Source organism: Vigna unguiculata, chromosome 9, assembly GCF_037176805.1.
Source record: "Vigna unguiculata cultivar grain cowpea cultivar isolate G323 ecotype 2 chromosome 9, ASM3717680v1, whole genome shotgun sequence".
Classification (NCBI taxonomy): domain Eukaryota; kingdom Viridiplantae; phylum Streptophyta; class Magnoliopsida; order Fabales; family Fabaceae; genus Vigna; species Vigna unguiculata.
The window spans coordinates 10,731,668-10,754,297 of record NC_140800.1 but is presented as its reverse complement, the minus strand read 5'-3'; the positions used below and the strand labels follow the sequence as shown (position 1 = coordinate 10,754,297).

The 22,630-nt window shown below is 35.7% G+C and overlaps 1 non-coding gene and 1 pseudogene across 1 annotated transcript; one reads left to right on the top strand and one right to left on the bottom strand.

Annotated features, from left to right (window-relative positions):
• Positions 1-77: 77 nt before the first annotated feature.
• On the bottom strand, positions 78-7,951 carry LOC114163440 (putative cyclic nucleotide-gated ion channel 16; annotated as a pseudogene).
• A 12,110-nt stretch (positions 7,952-20,061) lies between these two features.
• Positions 20,062-20,133, top strand: TRNAT-UGU (transfer RNA threonine (anticodon UGU)). Its single transcript has one exon. It is a non-coding gene; the product is annotated as a tRNA-Thr (tRNA).
• Positions 20,134-22,630: the final 2,497 nt, after the last annotated feature.

The window sequence follows — 22,630 nt, the reverse complement described above, 5'->3', positions numbered from 1 at the left end:
AGCCACTTTTTGGCTTCGGGTCCTACTGGACCGTGGCCTATACCCCTCTTTGGCACCGGTTTTGAGCGAACCGGGGCCTATACCCCTCTTTGGCTCTGGGTATTTAGAGAACCGAGGCCTAAAACTTGGCTCTAGTTGCAAAAATGCCACCGCGCCATTATATGCTTCGGTTCCTGGCCAACCGAGGCATATAAGGCGAGGTAAAATGGGAATTCTGCACTAGGCATGAGGGCCTAGGTGAGCAACTCCTCGCCACAGAAGTCCCCCGGACGGAGGGTGATGGAGCTATAAAACCCTACTCTGCCACCGTCGGTGGTGGAGCTATCCACCTGCCCTCTGATGATGAAGAGCATCTCCTTCACTGGATCGCCTTCTCTCACGATGTACGAGTCTTTCGTGTTCAGCGATGACACCAGCCTCTCGCATATCGCGTCCAGAAGCTGGTCATCCATTTGCCCGAAAAATGGAACCTGAATCAATCAACACCACCACGAATATGTTTCACCAAAAAAAAAAAAACAATGTTTCATTCACATACGTAACACACATTTTTTTGTAGTGATAAGAAGATACTTACCCGACGAACAATGTCGAGACAGAGATGCCTCTGAATCTGGCGGCGAAGGTCTAAAGGCAAAGCAAGCAAAATGGCTTCTTCGTCTACTCCTCTGGTGGCCAGCCATTTATATTGAACAAACCTTCGAACACGTTGTTGCAGTTCAGGTGGAAGCTGTCGGTGATTCATCCACTCTTATGTATCTTTTTGTCTAAGTCTCCACTCTTCAATTCTTGCAGTTGTAGATTGCAGATAATTCTTTTTTTTTTCAAAAAAGTGAAAAATCAACCCAAATTGTTAGTATGAAGTTTCAAACATATTTTTTATTGAGTTTCGACAGGGTTTGTATTTTTTACCTGCATGTTACCAATGAGATGCGCGAAGAGGATTAGACCTGCGATGCATATGAAACTTGAAAACAATGTTTCACCAATGTAAGTGCTAGTCTGAAGATTTTGTCCGTATGAACTGCACATGGGAAAAGGGGTTCACAACACAACGAACTAGAGAATCGTAATGATCTCTTCAATCTCAAACCAAAATTATATCTAACATCAAATATGGAACATGAGTGTACCTTAGATTCTTCAAACCCCACCAGAGGCAGTAGAAGTATTTTTGGATGAATCTTGATGAGGAAACGTGATCGGTGAAAGCATCAGCGAAAAGTCCAAACTGAAACTCGTTTTTGTTATTGAGGGCGTCGCAATCACTGAGAACTCTGGTGCGTTTGAACCAAGCTTGCCTTTCACGGTAGTCGATGGTAGCACAATCCAGAAACGAAGGACTACAGGATGGGGAGTGCGTTCTGTTCATCTCCTTTCTGCATGTTATTCTCCAACACTCGTACTGCCTCTGAATTGAAGCTACGTACCACGTAGCTCCCAGAACCTACACTGACCACAACATTTCAAAATGGAAAATGATATACGGAACCCTTATTTTGACTCCACACTTGACTCCTGAAGTGGCATGCACAGGTGGAATTTATTTTTGAAATTAAAAATAATTTTTTTGAAGCATTTTACAGAAGTGGCTTGTAGCGGAGGAGTTTAAGCGTTTCTATTTTCTCCTTCTCCCACGCACTCCGTCTTACCCATACTCTCTTGTCTCTGAACAGTCGCCGCACGAAAACTGTCTTCTCACCGGCAGGGTGTGCATTGTAGATGGCAAAGGGTTTATTGGTAAAAAATTTTAACATTCTTTCCTTTCTCCCCCGCGCTCACTGGTATGAGTTTTGACTTCACCCCCTTTTGTGGTCGCAGTTGTAGGTTCTATTTTCACCGGCAAGGGCAGCGGTTTCTGGAGGGGTTATTCTGGCGAAGGAAGATAACAGAATCTGTGTGGCGGCTAAACCTTGAAAGGGTTAGGGTTTGCGGACAGGGAGGGCGTTTGCTGTAGAGGAGTTCAACCGTGTATGGAGACCTGAGTAGTAATTTGCTGAACTGTTTATTAATGGCAGTCCTGAACCTCTTGCCTAAACTTTTGTTCTCATTGCAATAATAAATCTGTTAAACCACAAAATGTGTGCTTTTTTAGACTGCAAAGAAATTAAAGCTTATGAATACATGAATCAACAACACTGAGCATAAGTCTACAATATAGATTAGTATCATCTTAAGAACATTTTGCACAGTTTAGTATCACTTTCTTATAAGCAGCATTTAGTTGTGAATAGGTATATTAAATCTGTCACATTTTGTGTGTGATGACCTGTGTGCAACTAAGTGATGACCTGTGCAGCATTTCTTGTAACAATGTGGTTTTACTGAATTTTTTGAACTCAGACTATAACAGTCAATTCGTGTTTTTGGGGTGAATGACGTTGGTTAATAAGATGTGATTTGTAATAAGTGGGGTTAAAGATGTCTGATTTGTTGGTGATGACTTTTGTGCACCCAAGTGATGACCTGTGATACATTTTTTGCAATCAGTTTATTAATCCAATTTTTTATCCATTTTGTTATAGCAGTCAATAATTGTTTATGATATTATTTACTTTGGTGCATGTGATAAATTTTTAGTTATATTTGGTCCTTTGTGGATATATGTTTGATGAATTTCAATGAACTTGGTATGTTATTTAGGATTTTTAAGTAAGATATCTAGTAAACATGAACGCAAATGTATTCTGGAAGCAGGCAATAAGGGGAAGAAGAAGAAGGTGGTGAAAAATGTTGATAAGGTATAATTGGAATCTTTAAGTGATTTAACTTTTTTTATTATTTATAATAAATAATATTTTGTTCATGGTGCTATAGGTGCGAATTGTGCATAAGTGCAAAAGCAAGTACATTGTTGAAGTAAACAATGTACTAAAAGACACCTACCGTAAGCGGATCCAGGAAACACCATTTAGATGGTGTTTGGAGGTGGACAACGCATTGGAAATAAATTGTCCTTTGTTGAGGAAAGTGTTGCGTAGATGGGTTCCACAAGGGGAATACATTCGTGTAGGTCAACATTTGGTGGGGTTATCGGTTTATGATGTTTGTATCTGCCTAGGTCTTAGTATGGTTGGTAAATGTGTTGAATTTGATGTTGATGTAAGTAGGGTAGTAGGGTAAGAAATGAATTTGGTTATGTAATTAGGAAGCTCTCAATAAATGTTTTGTTAACCATTGCCAGGCATGATTGTGGTATTATGGTGTTGAAGTATCTTGAGATATGGGACGGCGTCAAAAGATTTGATAGGAAAAGCATGCCAGCTTACACTGATGTCAGTATAATACCCTCGGAAACAAAATGTGGAAACCAATGCCCAGCCCAGTATAAATTCCAGTCCAAACGCAAATGACAACACAAATATGGGACCCAATTTGCAGCCCAACGTCGAGCCTACTAACACTGCTAATGTGGAGGATATACTGCAGAGGATGGTTCCTCCATCCACAAATATTCCATGTCTGGAGGTTAGGGAGAGTTCTAAAGTGCAATCTTCTGTTCTGGATAATATATCACTTTAGTAACTCATGACTGTTTAATGTCTTCAATTTTTAGGTTATTTATTTTTAAATTTAGTGGTTCTGTTGTTAATTTTAATTTTCATGGCACTGTTGGAATGATCTACTACATCTATGATATTAAACTTATTTTATCACTGTGGTATCCATGTAACTGTCAGTTTAACTTATTATATGATCATCTATGTACGATTAACTGTTGATCACCGATAAAGATTTTGCACACATTCATAATTTCTGATCTATGAAAAAGGTTATAGTATGAAACTCACTTACAATCAATCACATAAATAGAGTAAAATTTAATGTAGGTTACTGCCCATGATGAATCTGTGGGAAAATTGTGGCACAAGTGGAACATAACATACATGCCTAACATTGACAATAATAATTGATTATCAATGAATCATTAAGTGCTGACCTACAATAAACATTTTGCACACCTTCCAAATTCGTGGTCTCTGCTAACATAAATTCTACGAAAGTAAACCTTACCAAAGTAGGTGTGTGATAATTGATAATAACTACTCCATACTTAATGAAATATAACACCTTTATTGCGTATATGAAAAATATTAAACAACAACAAACTACGTGTGGCATAATTCATCCACAACTCCAACATGATATTTTTGTTATCTGTAATCAAATTATATGATGACTCAAGAACAATTAAATAGTGATTTGGTCCAAAAAATTGGACATAATAACTTTCAGATTTTTAAATGTAGATCAATCATATATTAAGTGTTGACCTGTGAACAACATCTTGCACATAATTACTGATTTGTCATCTGTGTGGTAACCAATATTACTAAATTTTGGACCACATATGTATTCGCTGTTCACCTGTTATAAAATTTAGTTGCACTCAATCAAAATTAAGATGAACAACATCCAACTATCACTTAACATAAACCACTCAGAATTCCATAAATGAATGACTAAACCAAACAAGGAAATTGTCATCAATCATGTCAACAATGTCTAAACATAAAAAATACCAAATTTAGCAATACAAATCCAAATTACAACAAACATAAAATCTCTAAATCAACTACTTATGGCGCTTCCTCAGATTAAATGTTACAAAAAGAGTTCTTATTGCCATACTCCTAACACGCAACCGAGTACCATCCCTTCGTCGCATATACATGTTGCTTTGTTCGGATTCTTGTGCTTCCTGATTTGGAAAATGAACTTCTTCCACATTACCCTTGTCACCAGAATTGCCAAATTCAATGCTGCCAGTGGGGTGGTTCGAATTAGGTGTTTGCGAATGACCAGCACTTGCTTCACCAAACTCAGAAAACTTCATTTTGCCCTGTTGATGCTGGCGCTGGTTCTTCCTCTCAATCATCATTGCATTCAAGTCTTCAAGTTCTTTTTGCAATTCCCCTAGCACACTTTCTTGTTGTTCAACAGCTTTAATTAAGTCAACTATTTTAGTACCCTTAGTTTGACGTCCATATACCTCAAAACCTTCTTTAACGAAGGGATTGGTCAGCTCTTTTGCAGAGGCAACAACATCTACAACAACCTGAAACAATTCACAACAAACTTCAATCAATATAGATGACAGATTTAGGAAAAAAATCAAACAAATCATCACTTGTGACCAAATAGGTCATCACTCATACATCACACAAGTGTAATCAAGTTGGCAATGAAACCACATCAATTCAGTCATACCACACGCTTCCAGGAAATTCAACACAAATCATCACTTGTGACCAAACAAGTCATCACTCATACATCACACAAGTGTAATCAAGTTGGCAATGAAACCACATTAAAGAGATAATTTCAAATGAAATCACACTATCCATACTAAATCACCCCATAATCAACTATTGAGTGCTATCACATGAAAGATCAAAAAGATTGAGTCAAACCACATGATTGCAAAAAATGCAGCACAACTCATCACTTGGATGCACACAAGTCATCATCAATAAATCATACAACTTTAATCCACTTGGGTTTGAAACCACATCAAAGAAATAACTACAAATGAACGCATATTACCCATACATAATCACCCCATAATCAACTATTGAGTGCTATCACATGAAAGATCACAAAAATTCAGTCATGCCACACGCTTCCATAAAATTCAACACAGATCATCACTTGTGACCAAACAGGTCATCACTCATACATCACACAAGTGTAATCAAGTTGGCAATGAAACAACATCTTAGGAATAATTACAAATTAACTCACATTATCCAAACAGAACCACCCAATAATCAATTATGGAATAAAGTAGTATGGAAGATCAAAAAGATTGAGTCAAACCACATGATTGCAAAAAATGCAGCACAACTCATCACTTGGATGCATACAAGTCATCATCAATAAATCATACAAGTTTAACCCACTTGGGTATGAAAACACATCAAAGAAATAACTACAAATGAACGTATATTACCCATACTTAATCACCCCATAATCAACTATTGACTAGTATGAATTCACAAAATTGAGTCAAACCACATTATTGCACAAAATGCAGCACAGGTCATCACTTGTGAGCAAACAGGTCATCACAATAAAATAAGACAAATTTCATCAACCTAGTTAGAAAACTAGTATTCATGAACCTATCAAAGCACCAAAATCAAAGAAAAGGAAAAATAACACAAACTTACCAACCACCACCTGAATCGAACAACTGAAAGCACCAAAAACCCTAACTTCGCAAGCTTCGTCTTCGATTACAGTGTTGTGGTCATTCACCTGTACAAGATAGATGTTAAATTTGTCTTTAAATAATAACTGACTCGACTATGCCGGCGAAAACCAAAAAAAAATCTCAGTTCCTTAACCGAAAAACCCACAATGACGACTTCGGAAAAAAATACCACAAACCTGTTGTCGTAGTGGAGAAACGCACAAAAATAAAACATACCTACGAACCACGAAGCTGAATCCAACAATGGAGATGAACAAAAACCCTAACTCTAGGAGGAACGTCTTCTCCCTTTGTCTTCTCTCTTCGTATGGAGTCACGTATTCTCCTTTCTTCCTTTCTCCTTTCTTCTTTCTCCCTTCGAGTGGGTTTTTCCTTTCTTTCTTTCTTTTCCCTTTTTTCGTTTTTGTTGTCTTTGCGCAACCCACTCTCCACACGAAAACCTAATTTTCAACCCTTTCAATTTTGACGCCCAAACCCACTCTCCAAAACGTGATTCTGACCCGCTCAATATTCACGCCCAAACCCACTCTCCAAAACCTGCCACGTCAGTAAAATGCTTCAAAAAAATTATTTTTAATTTCAAAAATAAATTCCACCTGTGCATGCCACGTTAGGGAGTCAAGTGTGGAGTCAAAATAAGGGGTCAGTATATCATTTTCCTTTCAAAATATAAACAAAAATATCAAGTAAGTAATATTACTTTATTCATTTCCAATTGCATTTCAAAATGAAATTTGACAACAAGAAATGTAGTAGATATGAACAGTTACATGGCTGGCGAGCATGTAGAAACCAAGATTGTATAAGGCTCCTGCCAAGGCAGTTTTGGCAACAAGTCCACCAGTCTTCAAGATTCTCCGTTGCAGAGGAAAAATCTGAAACAACCTCGGAATGAACTGAATGAGCACAATCAAAGACAGGGTGTGGTTTACATGAGCCACCGTAGAATCTTTCACCGCCGGAATCACGAACCAGACCACTATCTGGAATTGCGTACAAGAAACAAATTACATCAAATACCATTTCCAAAATCTCAAAACGAATCGCATATAAGTTTTCATTTCTATCCATTTTGTGTCCGGTTTCTTAGGTTGAATAGTGGAAGGAATATGAGAAAGGAGACCTGAGGAAGCGGAAGGGTTGCGAGGAGATCGACAACGAAATCATGTTTGAGGTAGCGTGAGGCGATGTCACGAGGATCTGTGACGAGTTCTTTGCGGCCATAAACGCGAGAGGTGGGAGCGATGTAGGCGGTGCGGAACTTGAGGACCATGTGGAAGAGGAAAAAGAGGTCGGCGACGGTGCGGGAGAAGGTGACAAAGACTCCGAGGACGAGGTCGGTCTGCATGCAGGCCTTGTCTCCCGTGATGGGGAAATAGAAGTAGAGAGGGTCGAGGAAGAGTGCGGCGATGCAGACGTAGAAGAAGGTGCGGTTCCATTTGGCCACGAACTTGGATTGAGGGTTTAGGATTTGGTACCACCATGGCACTTTCTTTCGCAGGGAGAAGGATTTGGGGAAATTGCTGAAGTGCGATGACACTGCGAGTCTATAGAAGTCGCTGTTCATCGTTGCTCTTTCCTCTCTTTTTCCGTTACCATGCAACCACCAAACAACCAGCCTCGGATATTGCAGATCATGAACGAAACTTTCTTGAAAAATCACCAAGGAAGGTAGAGAGAGAGAGGGATTCCAAAAAAGTGGAGGAGGAGAACTGGGTCGTTAAATAAGGAAAGAACCGCGTATGAACTGTGCATGCTTGATCCCTGCTTTATGTTTTTTATTTTTTTAAATTACGTCATATAATAAAATGTTTCATTTTCGGATGTTACTTTGTAAAGATTAAAGTTATTTTAACAAAATTAGGTTTTTATTCTTATTTGATAAACTTTATATGTGGACTTTTTTTGTTCGAAAACCATAGTTTAACCAAGGATGTTTTAGATAAAGTAAACAATGTCAACGCGGCGATACTTAACTTATTTTTATTTTTAAAACAATTCACCGTGGAAAAGCACAATATTAGACTTGCCTTCTTATTTTTTCTTTTTGGTTTGAACTTTCACGCTCTGACGTTCGTGTTTGTTTTCCTTTCTTTTTTTAGGGGTGATCATTGATTGAATTTTTAATGATTCAATTCACATTTATTTTGGATTTAAATAATTGGATTAGATTTTCGATCTAAATCTAATTTTTCAAAAAAAAAGATTGGATTTTTAAAAATTCAGATCCAAATATTTAGATCTAAATATTTGGATCAAGTTCAAAATCCAAAATCCATTTTTCATAAAATAAATTCAAATTAATTTTTTTTAAAACTTGTGTCAATAGGACTGACACCATAGAATTTGGCAGATTTTTTGTCGGGGCCAACAAGGCCAAATTTTAGCATGGGATGAATTTGGATGACTTTCGAACAAATTTCGGTCGGGGACGACGTGACCAAATTTGGGCCAAGGTCGACTTGACAAAATTTCAGTCGAGATCGACTTGACTGGATTCGACTGAATTTCGGCCAGAGCCGATTTTGCCTAATACGACCAAATTTTGGCTAGAGCCGACTTGGCCAAATATGGCCACATTTGGGCCAGGGCCTGATCAGTCAAATTTCGGTCAAGGTTGACTCCACTAAATCCGTTGGTCGGGACCGACTTGACTGAATATGACCAATTTTCGATCATGACCAACTAAGTTGAATATAGTCAAATTTTGTTCGGGACTTACTCGACTGAATACGGCTAAATTTGGGCTAGTGCCGACTAAACCAAATTTTGGTCATGACCAACTCGATTGAATTTGACCAAATTTAGGTCATGACCGACTCGCCTAAATATGACCAAATTTCAGTCACGATCGACTCTGCCGAATACGACCAAATTCAGGTTAGGACCAACTCAGTCAAATTTTGGTTGAGGCCAACATGATCGAATTTTGACCAGTGCCGACTCGACTGAATTCGGTCGAATTTTGGTCGTGGCTGACTCAGTTGAATACAACCAAATTTCGATCGTGACTGACTCATTTGAATACGGCCAAATTTCATCCTAGACCGTCTCAGTCGAATACGATCAAATTTGGGCCAGGGCCGACTTGGTCAATTCTCAATCGGGGCCAACTCGATTGAATTGGACCAAATTTTGACTGGAGCCAACTAGGCTAAATACAGCCAAATTTTGGTCGTGATTGTCTCAGCCGAATACGGTCAAATTTTGTCTAGGTTGACTCAGCCCAATGTAGTCAAATTTGGGTCGGGGTAAACTCAACCGAATACTTCTAAATTTTGTCCAGGACCAACTAGGCCAAATTTTGATCAGGACCGACTTGACAGAAATTCGTTCGAAAGTCATCTAAGTCCATCCCATGCTGAAATTTGGCCTCGTTGGCCTCGACAAAAAATCTGCCAAATTCTATGGTGTCAACTATATCGAGAATGTAATCCACAACAATTTTGGATCCAAAATGGATGTGGACCCAAATTTGTGTCCATAGGGCTGACACCAAAGAATTTGACAGATTTGGCTGAATACTTCCAAATTTTGTCTGGGACCAACTGGGTCAAATCTCGATCGGGACCGACTTTACAGAATTTGGGCTAATTCGACCAAATTTTGTATAGGGTCATGTCAACTCAATCAAATACAACTAAATTTGGGCTAGTCCGTCTCAACCTTTAGCCTAACCTAACAAAAAATATAAAGTGAAAATTTGGATTGGATATTTTAGATTATCCATTTTGAAAATCTAGATTTCAAGAATGGATATACAATCCATAAAATATATAAAATGTAGATTAGATTGATATCCAAATCCAATAAAATGGATTTTAAATGGATTGGATTTTTAATAGAATGGATATTAAATGGATTGCATCATAGAAAAAATGGATTGGATCATAAAAATTGGATTTTTTGCCCACCCTTACTTTCTTAGCCATTTGATGGTTGTTTCTTCGACAGTCTCTATTCAGAAATTTGGTGATTGTGTGTGTCTCTTCCAAAGGCTCCTCTTCTACCTACTTTTTCGTTGGGTGTGTCGCTGAGAGTATCAATTTCGTAGGTTGTTATTTGTGTTTGCCCCCTTGCAAGGTAGGCCTTATACACGATTTTGTCTTTGACAACCTCCACCCCCACATTTGTTGTTTGTGTTTGTGGTGCCTTCATCGCTATTTTGTTTGGGTGCGTCCCAAAGAATGTCCATTCCATTGTGGTTGCGGTGTATTTTGGGTGTCAGATGAGTGATTGGAAGGCATTGTGGTGTTACAACGTTAGAAGTGGAAACCATTAAAGGAGGAGGTAAGTTTTCATTTTAGGTTTATGGTTTGGATTGATTGTTATGTATTTGGAAGGGATTTAAGGTTTTGATTGGTTCTTGTGGATTCTGCATTGTGGTTCTAAATAATTGTTTGACAATTTTAATTTTTTTTGTTGCGTTTTGGTTTTGGATTGTGCATTTTGAATTTGTATTGTCTTGATTTTTCGTTCTTCTGGTGATGTGATGGAGGTTGTTAGTGTTTTGATTTATTGCCCAAGATGATTGTTAATTGTTGTCATCCTTATAGTTGTTGTTTATTTTTTATATGGAGTAATCGTTATGTTTATTTTGTTTTTAATTCTTGCATAATGGTTGTGAGATGGGAAATTGTTGTAGATTTAGAAGAGGGTGTATTTGTTGTTTCGTGGTAGTTTGTGGTTTTTTTACGCTTAAAGTTAGTAGTGAAGACATGACTTTGTTTTTCGGGTGCATTCAGTTATAGATCAACTGATTTTGTTCAATTTCTATGATCATGTTAAGTATGTTTACTTCAGTTCGTGTAACTAGGTATAAGGTTATGCTTTTGTGGTGGGTGGAGTCAAAACTTTGATAGTCAGAGGTTTTCTTAGCAGTTAGCATGTCCACAAGCTCAAATGTAATTACCAACTCCAATAAGCTAGATCAACTTACACGTATTAGTTTTATTGTAGAAGTTAGATAACATAACTTGTATAGAAATTTAGTGAAAAAATTATTTTTTCTTGTAGTAGAAACTCATATCATTATTCATTTTTATCTTATTTTCTTATAAGTTGTAATAGACAAATATTTTTGAACATAACTTCAAATTCAAAATGTTTTTTGGAATCTTATTTGTACCTATAATCATGATTTTTTATTTTGTGTTGTTGGGTGTGTGGAATTGGATAAATGAATGGGTACTTGTTTGTTTGATGTGTCTTCATACATTTGTGTTATGTGTATATTTATTCTCGACAAGTGTGAAGTAAACATTATATTGAAGTTCATGTTGGTGTTAACTAAACCATGATGAATTTGAGCAATATTGACTATGAAATTAGTAATGTGAATGATCTAAGATGATTGTGGGATGGTGTTTGTAGATATGGTGACAAAAGTATCTTTGTATACACATGTGTAAGTACATTTGCACTTATATTTGATGTGGGGGGATATTTTTTTCAAAGCCTATTTTAAGTCTTGATAACTTGACCTATTGACACTATAGGAACAACTACAACAAATAAGGGAGTAATACTTTTGTGACTGGTTTATGGATGAAGATAATAGCCATAAAGATTTTGTACTCAAGCATTTCACTTTCAAGAGTCCAACCCAATGATGTACATGGTCCATAGTGTCTCCAAGTGTTGTCTTATATTCACTTCTATAGTGTAACTATAGTAGAGGATGAAATTTGATATACGTTTTGCATTTGGATATTATTGTATATGAATCTTCTGGCAAAATATTTAGTTATGCAAAGTACTTCAATTGGATACAATCTTGTACATACTCATGTGTTAGTAAATTGACATCTATGTTATTTTGTCATTGGTAGAGGCTTTTTATACCTTATGGAAATATTGGCCTTGTGCTTTGCCACTTAATGAAAACATTTCATCCGGGTCAAATTCAGTTTCAAATATTTTGTGCCTTGATGTGGGTAACCTTCCTTTTTTCAAGTGAACCAAAAACCCACAACCCACAACTCACAACTTCTTATGAAATCCACATGGAGCTCTCACCCACACCAAATACAGAGTCAGATGTGTGATAATAGATAATTTGTTTTACATGGTTTGCAAACACTCTTACAATGTTTATCACTTAATTACATTAGTTTGGTATATAGTTATTTCATATATTTGTCAATCTTTTTTTACCTTTATTTTTTTCAAATGAACCTACAACCCACAACCTCTAACGAAATCCAGATGAAGTTCTCACCCACCCAAAATACAGAGTCATAGATAATCTGTTTTACCCCTTGTGCAAAAACTCATAAATTTTTCCACTTAATTAATTACCTTGTGTTTGGTAGATAGGTATTGCATATATTTGTGAGTCTTTTTTGTTATTAAATTTTATTTGAAGTGAACCAAGACCCCACAACCCACAACCTCTAACAAAATCACATGGAGTTCTCACCCACCCAAAATACAGAGGCAGATGTGTTGTAATGGATAATTTGTTTTACATGGTGCGCAAACACTCTTATAGTGTTTGCTAGTTAATTACATAGTTTTTGGTACATAGTTATTTCATATATTTGTCAGTCTTTTTTTACCTTTATTTTTTTTCAAGTGAACCTACAACCCACAACCTCTGACAAAATTCAGATGGAGTTCTCACCCATCCCAAATATAAAGTCATAGATAACCTATTTTACCTGATTTTGCAAAACTCTTATAGTGTTTGTCACTACCTTGTTTTTGGTAGATATGTATTGCATATAATTGTGAGTTTTTTTTTGTGTTCTTAAATTTTATTTGAAGTGAACCAAGACCCCATAACCCACAACCTCTGACAAAATCCACACGGACTTCTCACCCACCCTAAATACAGAGTCAAATGTGTTGTAATGGATAATTTGTTGTGCATGCTGTGTAAAAACTATTAAAAGTGTTTGCCACTTAATTTTCTTAAGTTTGATACATAGTTATTGCATAAATTTGTAAATATTTTGTCTTTTATTTTTTTTTTCAAGTGAACCAAAAACCCTAAACCTCTGACAGAAACTACATTAAGTTCTGACCCACCCCAAATACAGAGACATAAATAATTTGTTTTATCTACTGTGCAAAACTCTTTACAGCGTTTGCCACTTAATTACCTTGTGTTTGGTATATACTACTGAAATGAAGTGTCTAAAACAATTCCCTACATCATATCAAACCACTGCAACATTGTGTTTAAAATAAAATTTGGTCATTATCAATAACTATAGGGCAATCAATAACGATTAATGTCCATCCTACATTAAGTTATTTTTGAAATATACATTGAATGTCATTGGCAAACACAACCAACATCAGAAAAAGGTGTTTGACGATGTCATATCCAGCCTATAAAAGAGGCCCAAAAAATGGTCAGCACTTCCTCACCTGCAAAAACCAGCATAATGGAATTTGTTAGATATTTGTGCAACTACAATTTCCGCAATTTCAAAAGCCAAAACCTACTTACTTATCAAGGAAACCAAATACTTTACTTGTCCTAGTTATTTGAGGTATGTCTAAATTTGATTGTATAAATGTTGACAACGATACAAAACCACTACATTGAAGAGTAAAAACATGCAAATGCTGCCATAATTACTTAATACTTGCTCATATAAGATTATTTCCTCATTTCTTCAATTCTAAAATTACTAATGAATCATACCATAACATCCCTAAATTGTGCACTAGAAAATATGTTGAAAAACATTGCTGGCAAAATGTATTCAATACTTAACTAACAAACACTAACTGATTAAGTGGCAAATGCAGTACATGTTTTTGAACGAAAGATATCCCAGATGAAGGTGCCCAATTGATATGGTACTAAATTTCACCAGGGACACATGTCCACCTTGCTTTTTCAAAACCGAGTGGGTTGTAGGTATCCCCAGATTGTGCACTAGAAAATATGTTGAAAAAATTTGTTGGCAAAATGTATTCATTACTTAACTAACAACCACTGACTGATTAAGTGGCAAACACAATACATGTTTTTTTAGCGAAAGGTATCCTAGATGAAGGTGCCCAATGGATTGGAAATCGCATTTCTCCAGGGACACAAATCCGCCTTGGTTTTTCAAAATCAAATGGGTTATGGGTATCCCCAGACTGTGCACTAGAAAAGATGTGGGTATTCAATACTTAACTACTAAAAATTGTCTGATTAAGTGGCAAACGCAGTCTGTATACATATAAACATTTATCCACAAAGTCTGTATATATATCTAATGACAAAATTCATTTGAAAAAACTTATATATATACACTTAACCCTTCTCACCATTGTAACTAAGTGTAAATATAAAACTTCATCAACGTTTAACAATATAAACATCAAACTGATGAAGCACAAATTCGTTGTGCATCTTTTGGTCCACACACATAAAAGATTTCTATAAATGCTTTGACTTCATGCTATAGTGGTAATAGGTGAATGGTTTATAACAAAGTCATACCCTACTAATAATAGCCTCATTCAATGATACTAAGATCAATACCAACCACACCACAACTCAAAATAAATAACTTTAAATCCAAATAGATGAAAGGACGAAACAATCCATCACCCCAACAACGAAACCCAACCAATAAACAAAAGCGCATCGTTGCCCACGTGACGAAAATGCCAACTTTGAACCAAAGAGAACAAAATCGAAAAAAATAACGATGAGAATTGAACCAAGAACCAACTTTGCATGAAGAAGAAAACAATCACAAATGGGTTTCGTGAAATTGGCGTAGATATTATGGACTAATACTTTAAAAATAAAAGACAGAGACAAGCCCTAAATATGGAACCAATGCACGACACATAAAGAGACAAAATTTTGCGTTGAAGAAGTATGGAGGAGAACCATTGACACATTGAAGAAAGCTTAGGGACGCGCGAGATAGGGAGGGAATCACAAAAGAAAGAAAATGAAATTGAGGAGAGACACTTTCACGAAGGTTTCCTATGCTTTTAACGCCAGTGTGAAATTTTTTATTAAAATATATTAATGACACGTTCCAGCCAACTCTCCTTTGTCAAAGTTTTGTTTGTCAAAAAAACGTTTAGTTTTAGCAAAAATGAGATAATGACAAATTTTCTTTCGTTAAGCGATAACTTAGGATATACATTTAAAAAAAGTAGTGTGAAAATTTTTATTAAAATAAATTAATGACACGTACCTGCCAACTCACCTTTGTCAAAATTTGTCAAACTTTTGTTTGTCAAAAAATCGTTACCCCAATACAGTGGTTAAAGTTTGGTTTTAGCAAAAATGAGATAATGACAAATTTTCTTTCGTTAAGCGATAACTTAGGATATACATTTAAAAAAATTATGGTTGGTGAGCTATTAGGGATGAAACCAAAATTCACTACCTCTAAAAGTAAAATTCTATATTAACATCATTAACTTTTTTCTACCCTTATTTAATACCTAATAAAACCTAATACTTTTATTTTTTTTCTTAAATTCTTTTTAAACTATTTTATATTTTAAAACAAACATATAGTATTATGTATATGCAAAGTACAAAGGAAAGTGTTAATGTACTCATTACCATTACTAGAAAATAGATCGGTGTATCAATACACTAATAAGAACAACCAAACAAAGTTAGCTTTCCTCACTTAAACAAAGCCTTTTAGGAAAAATATGTCTCTCAAGGATGGATACTCTTCTTCTACATCTTTCTCGAGCTCTCACTACACATTAGGATTCTCAGAATGAGAGGAGAACAAAATGAAAGATTGGGGGGGGGGGGACTTCTCCCTGCACCTTCAATGCCTTCTTTAGTGCCCCAAAAGATTTCAAAATTCCAAATTTACCACTCAATAAAAATAAAAAACTTATTTCTCTCTCCTATTTAATGCTTCATATCTGCCCCCACCCCCAATTTTAACCTAGTTATCTCCTTCACATATGTAATTATTTTCTTTATCTCCCTGCGGCTTTCCACATCCTTCTGCTTTCCCACATTCGCAAGTGTGAAGTTGCAACTTCTCCCCCCACATTCAAAAGCTGCCTTCCTATAGGTAAGTCCTTCTATTTTTTATTTTTTTGACATATTATACTTCTTTTTACCTATTATAGTTGATACAAACTTGGTTAGAGTTGACATTGGCACCCATTATTTAGATTTGTTGTGTTTGATTTATGTTGTGTTCTATATAAATGAAACTGCGATTTTTTTGAAGTCTACTAAAAATGGATGCCGACATCCGCTTTGGAAATTAGGATTATGAATGTCAACATGCATAGTTTTTTTTTTTAAAAAAATTGGTAGCGTTTTATAGATGTCGACATCCAATTTATTAAGTTGTCTTACGAAAGTCAAAATCCGTAATTTAATATTTTGAAATTTTTTGGTTACACAAGAGGTCGACATCTTGTATGTAAAACCCATGAAATTTAAATAGTTAAATAAATAATTATCTAATAAATACGAGTAGGGGAGCCTTTATGGCATTTAATGGAGATTGTTATGATGTGGAAAAGTACTAGCTCAAATGGTTGAGAGTACTTGATTGTGTGAGAGGACTTAGGTTCGAGATTACTATGTAAGCCATTTATGTGTTATTTAATTGTTATTATTTTAATTATGCGCATGATCATGTTGAGTGATAATAAAACCTTAGAATTATAAGAATTATCACAAGACATGAATTGGTTGAATGGGCAGCCAAGTAGGGACTGGAAAACCATCTCATAATTGTGCTTGAATGGCAATTACCACCATCAATGAGATAATTTTCATTTTGGCCATTAATCACCCTTAATACCTAATTAAAAAGTCAGTTGAGGGAGAGAAAGAAGGTTTCTGAAGAGCTATTTTGGGAAGGAATCAAAGGGAGGGCATTGGTGCTCAAGGGAAAACTCATAATTCAAACTCTAAGCAAAGAAAATTCCAGGTTAGGGGAGCTGAACCCGAAATTTTATGATTATTGTGGTATATGCATGATGTATGATATAAGATTTCTTGCTTGCTTTCGAATCAAATCAAATTTCTGGGTTTCTAGAATTTTTCCAGAAATCGCCTGGCGGACAATGAACTGCCGCCAGACGACACATGAAATTTTGTGTTGTTTTTGGGTTCCTAGAGAGGAACCGTCTGGCGGCATGACCCTGGGCACCAGGCGACGCATGAATGCAACCCAGTTTCTGGGTTTTCCTTTGAATGGCCTGACAATGGTTTTGAACCCGCCAAGTGACACGAGCCTATTTGGCTCAATTTCGATGTTTTTGGGATTCTGGAACGAGGTTAAATGAGAAGAAATGGAATGCGTATATGTATGGATTATGGAGTATTAAGAATCATTATAATTATGAAGTAATTGGATAATAATAGGGGAAAATTGTATGAATGTAAATTTTAGGGTGGATGATTGGTGATTCTCAAAGTTACACGAAATTAAGTGGGAAATTATTAATGAAGTATCTTAGATTGGAAGTTTAGGAATGAAACATGAACCTAAATACGTAAGTATTGAGACATAAATTGATGGAAACCATAGTTGTGGTGAATGGGCTAAGGTTCGCGGGTGCAGGAAGAATGTTGGGGTTCCTGGAACAGCAGGAACCGCCTGGCGGCACCTTAGTTACCGCCAGGCGTCATACTAGTGATGCGTGGTGCTCTGATTCACGAAAAATGTTGTTTTTTGTATTTTTCGCGGAACAGGAACTTCTCGGCGTTGGTTTTTTACCGCTAGGCACCAGGCGCCACCATTTTTCTAGTTCATACAGTTTTTGTAAAATTCCATTTTTTGGTTCGTTAACTGTACGATTTAGGTAAAATTTTGACAGGTGTTCCATAACATGTGGTTCTTCACTTTGAACGGTGGAGATTTGATTTGGAGGTCAGTAGCTAGAGATATATGTTACTCAATATTGGTGATTTTGGAGTCTTTAAAATACATGAATAAGCTCTTGATAATTTCAAGTAATTTCTAATGAAGCATGATTGGGTTATGTGGTAAGTCTCTATCAATTTGAATGTCCCTTTGGGTTAGTCACATGTTGAGAATTGGTTATTGATGAAGGCATGTGTGTCAATATTAAATTGCATTAGTGCATAGGATCATGTGCTTAAATAGTTAGAGTGTTGCTGCTTATATTTTGTTTGAGCATGTGTTATTCATAAGTTAGAATTGAATGCTAGCATGGATTTAAAGGGAGAATATATATATATATATATATATATATATATATATATATATATATATATATATATATATATATAATGTGAATGGATTGATTTTACTGTGTTCTGGGTGCTTAAAACGATGATGATCTAGATGAAAACTTCAAAAACAGAATAAGGCATAATTGTGAGTTGTGGTTTCATGAATGCATTAATAAGACCCTAAAAGAAGCATATGCAGGTGCATAAATTAAATATGCAATGGAGATGAAATTTCCTACCAACATCCTTAACAAGAAAACATGAATTCAACTAGCTACTGCAACAAACTTAGAACAAATATAGGAAAAGTAAAATTGGTATAGAAACTTAAATCAAACAGAAGCAAGATAGAAAACATGAAATTGGAAACTGCTTTAGGGATTAAACTAGAGTTCCTTTGCACTCGAGAATAGTGTCTTGCAGCATAGTGTTGGTGTCCAATGTTCAGACCCTTAGAGCTCCCTAGAATTAAATTTCCAAGTGAACTTACCTGGTTTTCAATTCTGATAAATAATTTATGTTTAGTTTTTTGTTGACTCCAGTAGTGGTTCTTAATCATCAAACAAATGAGTGGTGGAATCAGAAAAATAGAGAGAAGGCAGAGAGAAATTTTGAAAAGAATTCTAAAGAGAAAGTTTTTATAACATGAAGGTCAAAGGTCAAATTGAAAAAAACAACTAAAAAATATATGGAATACAACAACAACGGGAGAAAGAAATTAACCTTTATGGAAGGAGACTAAGCCCGACTACGCTTGAGAGAGTAAATATTTCCTCATCAGAGGAAGTGAAAACTCAATCCAAATCCTCAAATATAGAAGAAGCCAACATTTGTATGTAATTCAAAGGTGTGTGACTTTCACATGTATATTGAGCATTTACTGCAAATAATTTGCTTTACTTCCCTGTGTAATCATCACAAATCATTGCATATACAGTCATGCATCTCAATCTAAGATTTATTACTCATCCATAATAATGCCTACTAGTGAATTCTTCATCCAACTTCAAAATTTCTTGTTGTATTTCTTTCCATGTATGAAATTACTCTCTCTTATATAAACTCAATTTGCTAAAACCAACCCATATCATCACCATATACCATATTCATAATAATGCATATAAGCATGGTCAACTCATTACCCTTTGACATATTAATGGGAGCTCATCCATCACATACCACCCCATTCATTGAATTCATTCATACAAAAAATATCATATATATCGTGGCCCTTATACCCTTCTCTCAAAAAATATGATGCCTTTGTATTATATCATTTGTCTAACCTAATCTATTATAATGTATCCCATATAAATGTACCTTCTTCATATTATTGTACAAGAGTTCCTCCAATCCAAGAAATTAATGACATAATTGAGGAAAACAACTTCACAACAAGAAAAATATGATTTATCTACCAATAATTACATACAGATTTGAATCCATAGGTAAATTTAATATTACCTACAGATTTTACATACGAATATGTAATATTCATTTACATACAATTTTTTTCGTAAGTAATATGAAAAAAATTTACCTACCAATTCTTTTGTACGTAAAATCCGAAATGTTTACAAAAAATTATATCCATAAGTAATTAGCATGGATTTGCGAACTTGAATAAAAAAAATTACCTACTAATCATATGTACGAATCTTCAAATAATTTAAAGTATCAAGCCTTTATAGCTCAGTGGTAGAGCGTCAGTCTTGTAAACTGAAGGTCTGTAGTTCAATCCTGCATGAAGGCATTTTTAAAAGATTTTTCATTTTACAAAAATGGAATACCAATATTAATGCATAAAAAAGTTATATAAAAAAAGAAAGTTTCACATATTATCAAATAACTTATCTATTATCTAGGAAAGTTACCTTCTTACCTATTTTTATTTTGTTAACAAGTTTTCCAATTGTTAGTTTTAGTCATTTAACATTTTTTATTTTTTCCATATGTCTTTATAGAGTTAATTTACATTTTTACCCATGACTTTTATTGATTCTTTTTTTATACTACTTTTTTTGTGTTATCATTTTTCACTACTTAGTTATTTAATAAAATTAAATTTAAAAATATATTTTAATTTATTTTGTAAAATAAGTTATTATCTAATAATTTAAAATGTCCACACTAATGTTTGAATCATCAATTATGTCAATGTTGAAATTGAATTTAATTCATGATATGTGTAACGTCCCAATTAAATAGATAAATCCAATTTAATAAAACGCCACATACATAAATATCCAAAGAGTACGAAAATTTGGATATGAAGGTACACCGTACCACAAACATATTCATAACAAAAGAAAAGAGGCACCACACTGCCTAACATAAGTGCAATAGATCAAAAGTAGCACAAGTTCTTGTTTAGACAAGAGAAATCCAACTAATAACATTCCTTCAGCGACGGGCTCCATAGAGAGCCTAATACCAGTCCATAACCATCAAGCTGCAACATCCCTATTGTCATTACCACTGCTAGGGGTCCTCACATATGTTCACATCAATAAAAATTGATGATCATCGCTAAGGAGAAAGACCACACACATAACAATCAAACAAGCAAAGGGTAAGCTAGTGAAAGAGATTCTTATATCATGACACTCAACATGCACCTTTCAAAATCAAGCATAAACATCAGACATCCACACATGAATTACCAAAACAATTAAGACTCTTAGACTTGACCATCCGGATACGTACAACGAGGCACCACCACGAGATCGTGGAATTATGTCCTAGCAGTGAGGCACCACCACAAGGCCTCTGTGAAATTACGTCCTGGCCTTGAGGTACCACCACGATACCCTCATGGAATTACGTCCTTACGTTGAGGCACTACCATGAACTCTCACTAGGAGGGTCCATGGGATTACGTTCATTAGATGAGGCACCAACATGAGCACTCACTATGAAGGTCATGGAATTACGTCCTACCCATACCTTATCCATGTTTCACCAACCACTCATAGAGTTCTCATACACATCAATCTCATGCCAATATGTATATATATACCAAACTAACTGAGCATATATCACACCAAGCTCATGCCAAACACATCAACTTCCAGCCCCAATATAACATATATAGTACATATAGCGTCATGACTTGAACTGTTTCAAGTGCACATCAACCAATCATGTGAAGCATACATATATACACATAACTTTGCCAATCTCGCTCAACCTAAAGAGCCCTCGCTCAGCCAGAGGAACCCCTCGCTCAAGCTACCTACTCTCGTCTGGGCGAGACTACAACAGGAAGCACGTCGAGGTCTCGCTCAAGCTAGCCCAACTCACTCAGATGAGACTATTCTCGCTCAGGCAAGTGGCCTTCGCATAGGCGAGCCCTCGAAACAGATGGGAGTGAGTTGTTGCTGTTCTCGCTTAGGCGAGAGCTCTTCGCTTAAGCGAAAGCTTTCATTTTGAGCGATCAACCCGCTCACCTAAGCGAGTTCAGTAGAGCTCACCACTCTCTCGTGCAGAAACAGATTCACATCATCATAGCAGTATAATCCACGTATTTTCACAGAACCAATAACATATATCAATCATCCAGTATGTAAAATCAACCAAACATACATCTAAAACTTGAAAACAACAAAGCCCTAGCTTCCCTTACCTAGAAGAAGGCTACCAAAGACTCGCACACCCAACCAGCTGAGCACAATAGCTCTAGTGGCAAATTTTGTGAGTTGAAAAGAGGTGAAACAAAAGGAACATAATGTTATCACGATGAATCTTTGTTGGCTCAGAAAACCAGCTGGGAAAAGGCGAAGATGAACTAAAAGAACTTACGTGGAATAGAGGAACAGAAAAGATCGATTAGCTAGCTTGGAAAAGGAGGGAAGTCCAAACACTAGCAAAGATCTGTAACGAAGAGAAGAGTTTGAGAGTGAGATGTTTGCCAAGTACAAGTAGAATGGAAACTGAAAGGGCAACTTAGGGTCCTGAAGCCTCTAAGTGGGCTGATCTTAGGCCCACTAAAAGGCCAAGCCCTAAAACTTAAGGCAGTAAGAAAAAAGAGGCTTTACAATATGCGTCCCTGAAATGAATTTAAAGATTCATGAATTTTTAAAATAAATAAATAATTACTTCTTTTAATGTGTGTCATTAGATGGATTTTACCCATCATTAACTTTTTTTCAACATAATTTTATATATTTATTATTAAAGAATAACTTATATGTAGAAAGCATTAATTATTTTGTTTCAATACAATTTTTCTTATTCTTAATTTTATCCTT